A 13,099-nucleotide genomic window follows, 5' to 3' on the forward strand; every position below is an offset into this window, starting at 1 on the left:
GAGCACAAAATGTGCCTTGAAACCATGAAGAAGAGAACCTTGCCCTGCCCTTGTGGAGGGCAGAATCGGGCTCTCCAAGGAAGAAATTCAAAGCAAAAATGTCACCTATGCATGCCACAAGGTTCGAACAAAGAACCATGAGGAAGCCAAGCTCTAAGGTTGATGGCCGTGCCAAGAAACCAAGCAGAAAAATGAAAAGCATGCGTCCGCCCAGTTTCGAACACGGGCCATGAAGATTGGGGACATTGCCCTGCCCTTGGCGCGGGCAGGGCAGCATTTGGAAGGCACATGAACTTGGCGCACCAAGAAGCACCAACGCGCGCACCAATTCCTTCCTTGGCACGATCCGCGCGCACCAACCCGTCCCTGGCGCATCAAACTCTTCCTGCCCTGCCCTTGGCGCGGGCAGGGCAGCGTCCCACGCGCATCAACACAATTTTGGCGCACCATGGCCGCACCAACTCGCACATGGCCGCACCAAATCCACGCACCAAGCATCAATTTTCTGCCCTGCCCTCAACAAGGGCAGGGCAGCCTCCTGGGAGTGATTTTTTTGGGCCAAAATTCAAATTAAAAATCCATTTGAATTCATTTCTTCACCAATTCAAAAGCCCATCCAAATCCCAATATCCAAGAATAGAAAGTGTATAAATAGGAGTTAGTTTGATGTAATTAGGACCTTTTGATCTTTTGATTTTTACTTTTACTTTGGCACTTTTACCTTCACTTTTGAATTTTACCTTTCTTTGAGCTTTGGCACTTGTTCTTGGTGACTTGACTGAGAATTCTGAGAATTGGGGAGGAGAATTGATCTCTCTTCTTCCTCATTCTTGCCTAAGCATTTCTACTCTTCTGTTTCTGAGTTTTGGGTGTGTGAAATTGGGGAAATTCTGTCCCAATTCCCATTCGAACTCTTTTCAAATTGTTTTCTGCATAATTCAATTTCAATTCTGTTCTTCTATTGCTTCTTCTTTAAATTTTCTGTCAATTGCTTAAATAACTCAGATCTGGGAAGGAAATTGAGTTTTAGGCTCTGCTACCTAAGCTCTTGAGTCCTGAGATCAAAATTCACTTTGGGTTCTTCTGTGAACCTTGCTGCATTTTATTTCCTTTTTGTTTGAATGCTCATTGCTTCTGATTCAATTTTTTGCTCTCTTAATTGTTGCTATTTACTTTCTCTTGGTTTAGATTCTGCAACCCCAGTCCTCAAACCCCTTTTATATTCAAGCCATTTATCTTTCTTGCCATTTAAGTTACTGCAATTTAAGTTTCTTGCACTTTAAGTTTCAGTCATTTATTTTCTTGTCCTTTAAGTTTCTGCAATTTTACTTTCCTGCTTCTCAATTTACTGCACATTTCCCTTTCCCCTTTACATTTACTGTCATTTACTTCTTGTTAAACACAAATCACTCAACCAACACTTGATTCGCTTGACTAAACCACCCACTAAACTAAAATTGCTCAATCCTTCAATCCCTGTGGGATCGACCTCACTCATGTGAGTTATTATTACTTGATGCGACCCGGTACACTTGCCGGTGAGTTTTGTGTTGGATCGTTTTCCACACATCAAGTTTTTGGCGCCGTTGCCGGGGATTGAAATAGATTGACAATGATTAAGTGAAGTGGAGGTCTAGATTAAGCACTTTTTCTTTTCTGTTATTCTAATTCTTACTAACACACTAACTGTTTGAGAAATTGCCTCTATTAATTCACTAACAATTTATCTCAAATAACTGCACTTAATTCTCCAGCGTGTTGTTGTTTGGTCATCCTGATCATTTGCATGTCACAGGAAATCAAGTTTCTACAGACAAGGGGTATCATGACATGAAGCCACCACTCATCACACTCATCAAGAACAATTGTTCTTATGAAGGAAATCCATCGGAAGATCCTCAGCAGCACATATCCACCTTTCTAAAGACTTGTAATGCAGTCAAAACTGATGGCTCAGATCATGACACTTATAAGATTCTGTTATTCCCCTTCTCATTAAAGGGAGAAGCTGCACAATGGTTTGAAACTTTTCCTCAAGGAAGTATCACTAGTTGGGATGATTTGGTTACTAAATTTCTGGCCAAATTCACCTCATCTAGACAGATCATTCAGCTGAAAAAGAAGGAACATCTATTCACACAAGGGGATGAAGAACCACTCTTCAAGGGATGGGAAAGATACAAGAAAGCGACTGATAAAGTGGGCTTCCGAGCTTTCTTTGAAGGATTGACCCCAGAAACAAGAAAAGCAGTGGACTACTTCTCAGATGGCCTACTCAAAGCAACAACTGCCCAAGGAATTGCAGATCTCAATGACAAAGGAGTCAACAACCAACAGTCATTTGAGAAACCACAAAATGCAATCTCCGAAAAAGAAGTGATGAATAGTGAAGGGGTGAATGCGTTCAAAGACTTAAACAGACAAATACATCCTCAACCACAGTAAAACGTGGAAACATCTGCTGTAGTGAATGCCAAATTTCCACCATGGAGACCCCATTCCTATCTGAAAATGAGGGAGTTCCAACATCAAGAACAAGGAAGTTTCCACCAAGGCAACCTCATGATCACAAGCAATCAATATAACACATCCACTAATACCATTCAAAGCCAACCCTCACAACATAGACACTCCCAAACCCATTTCAACTGGAGAAGGAGTGAGTACCAAAATCACAGACCAAGGGAATTCCATTATAACAACCCGAACTTCATAAACCATCAAAAACACCATTACAGCAATAACAACCACTACATGCCACCACCACACCCACCCCTCCTACCTTCAACATGTCATAACCAACCGACCCTACAAGACTCTCAGAGAATCACAAACTTGGAGATCCTAATGGAGAGAATGATGAAACATCAAGAGGAAACAACAAGGGACCAAGAGATGTTAATAAGAGGAATTGAGGAGCAGATAGCTCAATTGGTGAAATACTTTGCAAAAATGGGTGAGAAGAAACCAGATACTTCCTTCAAAATCATTGAAGACAAATGAGATGAGGAAAGGCCAACCTTCAAAATCTTAGTGATGGGCTTATCCTCATCAATGGGGATGTCTCCCTCTATGTCAACTTCAACTGAATAACAGAGGTGACAAATGAGATGAGGAAAGGCCAACCTTGCTAAGGTAGAGGACTTGTCCGCCACCTTATAGAGTTCTTGGGCTATAACCTCATGAACTTCTACTTCTTCTCCAATCATGATGCTATGAATCATGATGGCCCAGTCTAGAGTAACTTCGGACCGGTTGCTAGTGGGAATGATTGAGCGTTGGATAAACTCCAACCATCTTCTAGCCACGGGCTTGAGGTCATGCCTTCTCAATTGAACCGGCTTCCCTCTTGAATCTCTCTTCCATTGGGCGCCCTCTTCACATATGACTGTGAGGACTTGGTCCAACCTTTGATCAAAGTTGACCCTTCTAGTGTAAGGATGTTCATCTCCTTGCATCATGGGCAAGTTCAATGCTAACCTTACATTTTCCGGACTAAAATCCAAGTATTTCCCCCGAACCATTGTAAGATAATTCTTTGGATCCGGGTTCACACTTTGATCATGGTTCTTGGTGATCCATGCATTGGCATAGAACTCTTGAACCATCAAGATTCTGACTTGTTGAATGGGGTTGGTAAGCACTTCCCAACCTCTTCTTCGGATCTCATGCCGGATCTCCAGATATTCACCCTTTTTGAGTGAAAAGGGGACCTCGGGGATCACCTTCTTCAAGGCCACAACTTCATAGAAGTGGTCTTGATGCACCCTTGAGATGAATCTATCCATCTCCCATGACTCGGAGGTGGAAGCTTTTGCCTTCCCTTTCCTCTTTCTAGAGGTTTCTCCGGCCTTGGATGCCATAAATGGTTATGGAAAAACGAAAAAGCAACGCTTTTACCACACCAAACTTAAAAGATTTGCTCGTCCTCGAGCAAAAGAAGAAAGAAGAGAGTAGAAGAAGAAGAAATGAGGAAGAAGGGAGTGGCTTATGTATTCGGCCAAAGAGGGGGAGAAGTGGTGTTTTAGGTTGTGTGAAAATGAAGGGGTGAAGAAGGGTTTATATAGGAGAGGGGGGAGATGGGGTTCGGCCATTATGGGTGGGTTTGGGAGGGAAAGTGGTTTGAATTTGAAGGGTGAGGTTGGTGGGGTTTTATGAAGGATGGATGTTAGTGGTGAAGAGAAAGATGGGATTTGATAGGTGAGGGGTTTTTATTGGGGAAGAGGTATTGAGGTGATTGGTGAATGGGTGAAGAAGAGAGAGGGTGGTGGTGGGGTTGGTGGGGGTCCTGTGGGGTCCACAGATCCTGTGGTGTCAAGGAAAAGTCATCCCTGCACCAAATGGCATTCAAAATCACGTTTTGAGCCATTTCTGGCGTTAAACGCCGGGCTGGTGCCCATTCCTGGCGTTTAACGCCAGGTTCTTGCCCTTTTCTGGCGTTTAACGCCAGTCTGGTGCCCCTTTCTGGCGTTAAACGCCCAGAATGGTGCCAGACTGGGCGTTAAACGCCCACCTGCTAGCCTTACTGGCGTTTAAACGCCAGTAAGTTCTTCCTCCAGGGTGTGCTATTTTTCTTCCTGTTTTTCATTCTGTTTTTGCTTTTTCAATTGATTTTGTGACTTCTCATGATCATCAACCTACAAAAAACATAAAATAACAAAAGAAAATAGATAAAATATAACATTGGGTTGCCTCCCAACAAGCGCTTCTTTAATGTCAGTAGCTTGACAGATGGCTCTCATGGAGCCTCACATTTTCTCAGAGCAATGTTGGAACCTCCCAACACCAAACTTAGAGTTTGAATGTGGGAGTTCAACACCAAACTTAGAGTTTGGTTGTGGCCTCCCAACACCAAACTTAGAGTTTGACTGTGGGGGCTCTATTTGACTCTGATTTGAGAGAAGCTCTTCATGCTTCCTCTCCATGATGACAGAGGGATATCCTTGAGCCTTAAACACCAAGGATTCTTCATTCACTTTAATGATCAACTCTCCTCTATCAACATCAATCACAGCCTTTGCTGTGGCCAGGAAGGGTCTGCCAAGGATGATGGTTTCATCCATGCACTTCCCAGTCTCTAGGATTATGAAATCCGCAGGGATGTAATGGTTTTCAATCTTCACCAAAACATCCTCTACAAGTCCATGAGCTTGTTTTCTTGAGTTGTCTGCCATCTCTAATGAGATTCTTGCAGCTTGCACCTCAAATATCCCTAGTGGTGCACGAATTTGTGATTCGCACAACTAACCAGCAAGTGCACTGGGTCGTCCAAGTAATACCTTACGTGAGTAAGGGTCGATCCCACGGAGATTATTGGTTTGAAGCAATCAATATTTATTTTATTAATCTTAGTTAGGATGTCAAAGTGTTTAAAATTGTAAGTTGGAATTATTAGATTTGATTGGAAAGATAAACGAGAACAATAGAGTTACTTGTTTTGCAGTACTGGGGAATATGTTGGAGTTTTGGAGATGTTTTGTCCTTTGAATGTCTACTTTTCCCTGAAATTCTCTTCTCACACGCAAGGTTCCTTCCATGGCAAGCTCTATGTAGGGTATCACCGTTGTCAATGGTTACCTCCCATCCTCTCAGTGAAAACGTTCCTATGCTCTGTCACAGCACGGCTAATCATCTGTCGGTTCTCAATCAGGTTGGAATAGAATCCATTGATTCTTTTGCGTCTGTCACTAACGCCCAGCCTTCAGGAGTTTGAAGCTCGTCATAGTCATTCAATCCCAGAATCCTACTCGGAATACCACAGACAAGGTTTAGACTTTCCGGATTCTCATGAATGCCGCCATCAATCCGGCTTATACCACGAGGATTCTGATTAAGGAATCTAAGAGATATTCATTCAATCTGATGTAGAACGGAGGTGGTTGTCAGGCACACGTTCATGGATTGAGGAAGGTGATGAGTGTCACGGATCATCACCTCCTTCACAATTAAGCGCGAATAAACATCTTAGATAAGAACAAGCGTGTTTGAATGGAAAACAAAGGAATTGTATTAAATCATCGAGACGCTGCAGAGCTCCTCACCCCCAACAATGGAGTTTAGAGACTCATGCCGTCAAAAAGTATGTAATTCAGATTTGAAAATGTCATGAGGTACAAGAAATGTCTGTAAAAGTTGTTTAAATAGTAAACTAGTAACCTAGGTTTACAGAAAATGAATAAACGAAGATAATTGGTGCAGAAATCCACTTCTGGAGCGCACTTAGTGTGTGCTGGGGCTGAGATCAAAGCTATCCACGAGTAGAGGCCTTTCTTGGCGTTAAACTCCAGGTCATGACGTGTTTTGGGCGTTCAACTCCGGATCATGACGTTTTTCTGGCGTTTAACTCCAGACAGCAGCATGAACTTGGCGTTCAACGCCAAGTTACGTCATTTATTCTCGCGCAAAGTATAGACTATTATATATTGCTGGAAAGCCCTGGATGTCTACTTTCCAACGCCGTTGAGAGCGCGCCAATTGGACTCCTGTAGCTCCAGAAAATCCATTTTGAGTGCAGGGAGGTCAGGATCCAACAGCATCAGCAGTCCTTTTTCAGCCTCAGTCAGATTTTTGCTCAGCTCCCTCAATTTCAGCCAGAAAATACCTGAAATTACTGAAAAATACACACACTCATAGTAAAGTCCAGAAATATGATTTTTGCTTAAAAACTAATAAAATTCTATTAAAAACTAATTAAAACATACTAAAATCTACATGAAATTATCCCCAAAAAGCGTATAAAATATCCGCTCATCACCTAGCTTCTCCATTACAGAGAGAGGCATGAGGTTTACACTTGACCCTAAGTCACACAGAGCCTTCTTGAAGGTCATGTTGCCTATGGTACAAGGTATTGAAAACTTCCCAGGATCTTGTCTCTTTTGAGGTAATTTCTGCCTAGACAAGTCATCCAGTTCTTTGGTGAGCAAAGGAGGTTCATTCTCCCAAGTCTCATTTCCAAATAACTTGTCATTTAGCTTCATGATTGCTCCAAGGTATTTAGCAACTTGCTCTTCAGTGACATACTCATCCTCTTCAGAGGAAGAATACTCATCAGAGCTCATGAAAGGCAGAAGTAAGTCCAATGGAATCTCTATGGTCTCATTTTGAGCCTCTGATTCCCATGGTTCCTCATTGGGGAACTCAATAGAGGTCAGTGCACGCCCACTGAGGTCTTCCTCAGTGGCGTTCACTTCCTCTCCTTCCTCTCCAAATTCGGCCATGGTTATGGCTTTGCACTCTCCTTTTGGATTTTCTTCTGTGTTGCTTGGAAGAGTACTTGGAGGGAGTTCAGTAACTTTCTTGCTCAGCTGTCCCACTTGTGCCTCCAAATTCCTAATGGAGGACCTTGTTTCAGTCATGAAACTTTGAGTGGTTTTGATTAGATCAGAGACCATAGTTGCTAAGTCAGAGGGGTTCTGCTTAGAATTCTCTGTCTGTTGCTGAGAAGAAGATGGAAAAGGCTTGCCATTGCTAAACCTGTTTCTTCCACCATTATTGTTGTTAAAACCTTGTTGAGGTTTCTCTTGATTCTTCCATGAGAAATTTGGATGATTTCTCCATGAAGAATTATAGGTGTTTCCATAGGGTTCTCCTAGGTAATTCACCTCTTCCATTGAAGGGTTCTCAGGATCATAGGCTTCTTCTTCAGATGAAGCATCCTTAGTACTGCTTGGTGCATTTTGCATTCCAGACAGACTTTGAGAGATCAAATTGACTTGTTGAGTCAATATCTTGTTCTGAGCCAAAATGGCATTCAGAGCATCAATCTCAAGAACTCCTTTCTTCTGATTAGTCCCATTGTTCACAGGATTCCTTTCAGAAGTGTACATGAATTGGTTATTTGCAACCATTTCAATTAGCTCTTGAGCCTCTGTAGGCGTCTTCTTCAGATGAAGAGATCCTCCAGCAGAGCTATCCAAAGACATCTTGGACAGTTCAGAGAGACCATCATAGAAAATACCTATGATGCTCCATTCAGAAAGCATGTCTGAGGGACACTTTCTGATCAATTGTTTGTATCTTTCCCAAGCTTCATAGAGGGATTCACCATCCTTTTGTCTGAAGGTTTGGACTTCCACTCTAAGCTTACTCAATTTTTGAGGTGGAAAGAACTTTGCCAAGAAGGCATTGACTAGCTTTTCCCAAGAGTCCAGGCTTTCTTTAGGTTGAGAGTCCAACCATATTCTAGCTCTGTCTCTTACAGGAAAAGGGAATAGCATCAGTCTGTAGACCTCAGGGTCAACCCCATTAGTCTTGACTGTGTCACAGATTTGCAAGAATTCAGCTAAAAACTGATGAGGATCTTCCAATGGAAGTCCATGGAACTTGCAATTCTGTTGCATTAGAGAAACTAATTGAGGCTTAAGCTCAAAGTTGTTTGCTCCAATGGCAGGGATAGAGATGCTTCTCCCATAGAAGTCGGGAGTAGGTGCAGTAAAGTCACCCAGCACCTTCCTTGCATTGTTGGCATTGTTGTTGTTTTCGGCTGCCATGTCTTCTTCTTTGAAGAATTCGGTCAGGTCCTCAACAGAGAGTTGTGCCTTAGCTTCTCTTAGCTTTCGCTTCAAGGTCCTTTCAGGTTCAGGGTCAGCTTCAACAAGAATGCCTTTGTCTCTGCTCCTGCTCATATGAAAGAGAAGAAAACAAGAAAATGTGGAATCCTCTATGTCACAGTATAGAGATTCCTTGAGGTGTCAGAGGAAAAGAAAAGTAGAAGACAGAAGTAGAAAATTCGAACTTATCAAAGAAGATGGAGTTCGAATTTTGCATTAAGGAATATTGTTAGTCCATAAATAGAAGGATGTGAGAAGAAGGGAAGCAATTTTCGAAAATTAAGTAAAAGATTTTGAAAACATTTTTGAAAAACACTAATTGATTTTCGAAAATAAGAGTGGGAAAGAAATCAAGTGATTTTTGAAAAAGATTTTTAAATTAGAAGTTAAAAAGATTTAATTGAAAACTATTTTGAAAAAGATGTGATTAAAAAGATATGATTGGTTTTAAAAAGATGTGATTGAGAAGATATGATTTGAAAAACATTTTAAAAAGATTTGATTTTAAAATTAATGACTTGCCTAACAAGAAAAGATATGATTCAAACATTAAACCTTTCTCAACAGAAAAGGCAACATACTTGAAATGTTCAATCAAATCATTAATTGTTAGCAAGTATCTTTGAAAAAGGAAAGAAATTGATTTTGAAAACATTTGATTGAAAAGATATGATTTGAAAAAGATTTGATTTTGAAAAACTTTGAAAACTTAAAAAAAATTGATTTTGAAAACAAAATCTTCCCCCTTGTGCCATCCTGGCGTTAAACGCCCAGAATGGTGCACATTCTGGCGTTTAACGCCCAAAACTATACCCTTTTGGGCGTTAAACGCCCAACCAGGTACCCTGGCTGGTGTTTAAACGCCAGTCTGTCCTTCTTCACTAGGCGTTTTGAACGCCCAGCTTTTTCTGTGCAATTCCTCTGCTGTATGTTCTGAATCTTCAATTCTCTGTATTATTGACTTGAGAAGACACAAATTAAAGATATTTTTGGATTTTTAATAATAAGGAATAATCAAAATGCACTAAAATCAAATAACAATGCATGCAAGACACCAAACTTAGCAGTTTGTATACTACTGACACTAACAAAAATGAGAATGCATATGATACATATAAACACTCAAGTCAAGAGAATTAAAAATCAGAGTAATAAAATCATCAAGAACAACTTGAAGATTAATGAAGACACATGCATGAATGCAAAAAGAACAGAAACATGCAATTGACACCAAACCTTTTTGTGTTTTTCTCTTTCCTCTTTTCAAAAATCAAATCTTTTTCATAAAATTTTTCAATCACATCTTTCTAATTGCTATTTTCAAAATCTTTTTAATTAACTATTTGATTCAGTTCTCAATTTGCTTTGATCTTATTTTCTTTTTGATTCTCGAATTTTTATTTTAATTTTCTTTTGTTTTATTTTATTATTTTCGTTTAACTCAAAAAAAAAATATAAAATTTATCTATTTGCAACCCATATCAATTCCCTTTATCCATTATGGACATAAGTGGGATTGAGCAGTCCAGAAGGACTCTGGGGTCATATGCTAACCCCATTACAGCTGCATATGGGAGTAGCATCTGTACACCTCCCATCAAAGCAAGCAGCTTTGAGTTAAATCCTCAACTCATTATCATAGTGCAGCGAAATTGCCAGTATTCCGGCCTTCCACAGGAAGAGCCTACTGAGTTTCTGGCACAATTCTTACAAATTGCTGACACAGTACATGATAGAGAGGTAGATCAGGATGTCTACAGACTATTACTATTTCCATTTGCTGTAAAAGATCAAGCTAAAAGGTGGTTGAATAACCAACCTACAGCAAGCATAAAGACATGGAAACAGTTATCAGATAAATTCCTGAATCATTTTTACCCTCCAAAGAGGATGACACAGCTAAGGCTGGACACCCAAGGCTTTAAACAAGAGGATAATGAATCCCTTCATAATGCCTGGGAGAGGTATAGAGGTATGCTAAGAAAATGCCCCTCTGAAATGTTTTCAGAGTGGGTACAGCTAGACATCTTCTACTATGGGCTTACAGAAAAAGCTCAGATGTCTTTAGACCACTCAGCTGGTGGATCTATACACATGAGGAAGACAATTGAAGAAGCTCAAGAGCTTATAGACACTGTTGCTAGAAACCAATATTTGTACTCTAGCAATGAGTTCTCTCCAAAAGAGGAAGTTATGACAGTAGTCACTGACCATAATCCTCAAGAACAGATGAATGAGTTTAATCAACATTTGCTCCTGATGACAGAACAGTTAGCAGAATTTAAAGAAATGCTCCATGATACTAAGGTTGCTAACAAGAACATAGAACTACAGTTAAATCAAGCAAAATAGCAAATATCTAAACAGATAACAGAGGAATGTCAAGCAGTTCAACTGAGGAGTGGGAAGACACTGAATACCTATGTTCAAAAGAGCAGAAAGCCAAACAAGGAACAATTGACAGAGGATAACCAAACCACTGTTCAAAATTCCTCTGAGGACAGTAAGAGCCCAGAGAGGAATGTTATTGGCGTTCAAACGCCAGAAAGGGAAGGAATGTTGGCGTTAAACGCCCATTCCTTGCGCAGTTCTGGCATTCAAACGCCAGAAAAGGGAGGGAAGTTGGCGTTTAACGCCCAAACTTCACCCATTCCTGGCGTTCAAACGCCAAGGGAAGATAAGACACCTGAGAGTGCTGACAGTAATCCCTCTAACAAGGTTTCTTCAACCACTTCTGTAAGGAATAAACCTGCAGCATCTAAGGTTGAAGAATATCAAGCCAAGATGCCTTATCCTCAGAAACTCCGCAAAGCGGAACAGGATAAGCAATTTGCCCGCTTTACAGACTATCTAAGGACTCTTGAAATAAAGATTCCGTTTGCAGAGGCACTTGAGCAAATACCTTCTTATGCTAAGTTCATGAAAGAGATCTTAAGTCATAAGAAGGATTGGAGAGAAACTGAAAAAGTGTTTCTCACTGAAGAATGCAGTGCAGTCATTCTGAAAAGCTTACCAGAAAAGCTTCAAGATCCTGGAAGCTTTATGATACCATGCACATTAGAGGGCGCTTGCACCAAGACAGCCCTATGTGATCTTGGAGCAAGCATCAATCTAATACCTGCATCCACTATCAGAAAGCTTGGGTTGGCTGGAGAAGTCAAACCAACCAGGATATGCCTCCAACTTGTTGATGGCTCCATTAAACACCCATCAGGCATAATAGAGGACATGATTGTCAAGGTTGGGCCATTTGCCTTTCCAACTGACTTTGTGGTGCTGGAAATGGAGGAGCACAAAAGTGCAACTCTCATTCTAGGAAGACCTTTCCTAGCAACTGGACGAACTCTCATTGATGTACAAAGAGGGGAAGTAACCCTGAGAGTCAATGAGGATGAGTTCAAGTTGAATGCTGTAAAAGCTATACAGCATCCAGACACACCAAATGACTGCATGGGCGCTGACATTATTGACTCTCTGGTAGAAGAGATCAATATGGCTGAAAGCCTAGAATCAGAGCTTGAGGACATCTTCAAAGATGCTCAACCTGATCAAGAAGAACTAGAGGAAGCAAAGGAATTTTCGAAAATTCCTCAGGAGGAGGATAAGCCTCCCAAACCTGAACTCAAACCACTACCACCATCCCTGAAATATGTATTTTTGGGAGGGGGTGAAACTTTTCCAGTGATCATAAGCTCTGCTTTAAATCCACAGGAAGAGGAAGCACTGATTCAAGTGCTGAGGACACACAAGACAGCTCTTGGGTGGTCCATAAGTGATCTTAAAGGCATTAGCCCAGCTAGATGCATGCACAAGATCCTGTTGGAGGATAATGCCAAACCAGTGGTCCAACCACAAAGGAGGCTAAATCCAGCCATGAAGGAAGTGGTGCAGAAAGAGGTCACTAAATTACTGGAGGCTGGGATTATTTATCCTATTTCTGATAGCCCCTGGGTGAGCCCTGTCCAAGTTGTCCCCAAGAAGGGAGGCATGACAGTGGTTCATAATGAAAAAAATGAACTGGTTCCTACAATAACAGTTACAGGGTGGCGTATGTGTATTGACTACAGAAGGCTCAATACAGCCACCAGAAAGGATCATTTTCCTTTACCATTCATAGACCAAATGCTAGAAAGACTAGCTGGGCATGACTATTACTGCTTTTTGGATGGCTATTCAGGCTACAACCAAATTGCAGTAGATCCTCAGGACCAAGAGAAAACAGCATTCACTTTCCCTTCTGGTGTGTTTGCCTATAGGAGGATGCCTTTTGGTCTGTGCAATGCTCCTGCAACCTTTCAGAGATGCATGCTATCCATCTTCTCTGATATGGTGGAGAAATTCCTGGAAGTCTTCATGGATGACTTCTCAGTATATGGAGACTCATTCAGCTCCTGTCTTAATCACCTAGCACTTGTCCTGAAAAGGTGCCAAGAGACTAACCTGGTTTTGAACTGGGAGAAATGTCACTTTATGGTGACTGAAGGAATTGTCCTTGGGCACAAAATTTCAAGCAGGGGAATAGAGGTGGATAAGGCAAAGGTAGAGGT

General features: G+C 41.2%; 1 non-coding gene across 1 annotated transcript; it reads left to right on the top strand.

Annotated features, from left to right (window-relative positions):
• Positions 1–7,979: 7,979 nt before the first annotated feature.
• LOC130972126 (small nucleolar RNA R71) lies at positions 7,980–8,087 on the top strand. The gene has a single exon (XR_009083323.1). It is a non-coding gene; the product is annotated as a small nucleolar RNA R71 (small nucleolar RNA).
• Positions 8,088–13,099: the final 5,012 nt, after the last annotated feature.

Source organism: Arachis stenosperma, chromosome 3, assembly GCF_014773155.1.
Source record: "Arachis stenosperma cultivar V10309 chromosome 3, arast.V10309.gnm1.PFL2, whole genome shotgun sequence".
NCBI lineage: Eukaryota > Viridiplantae > Streptophyta > Magnoliopsida > Fabales > Fabaceae > Arachis > Arachis stenosperma.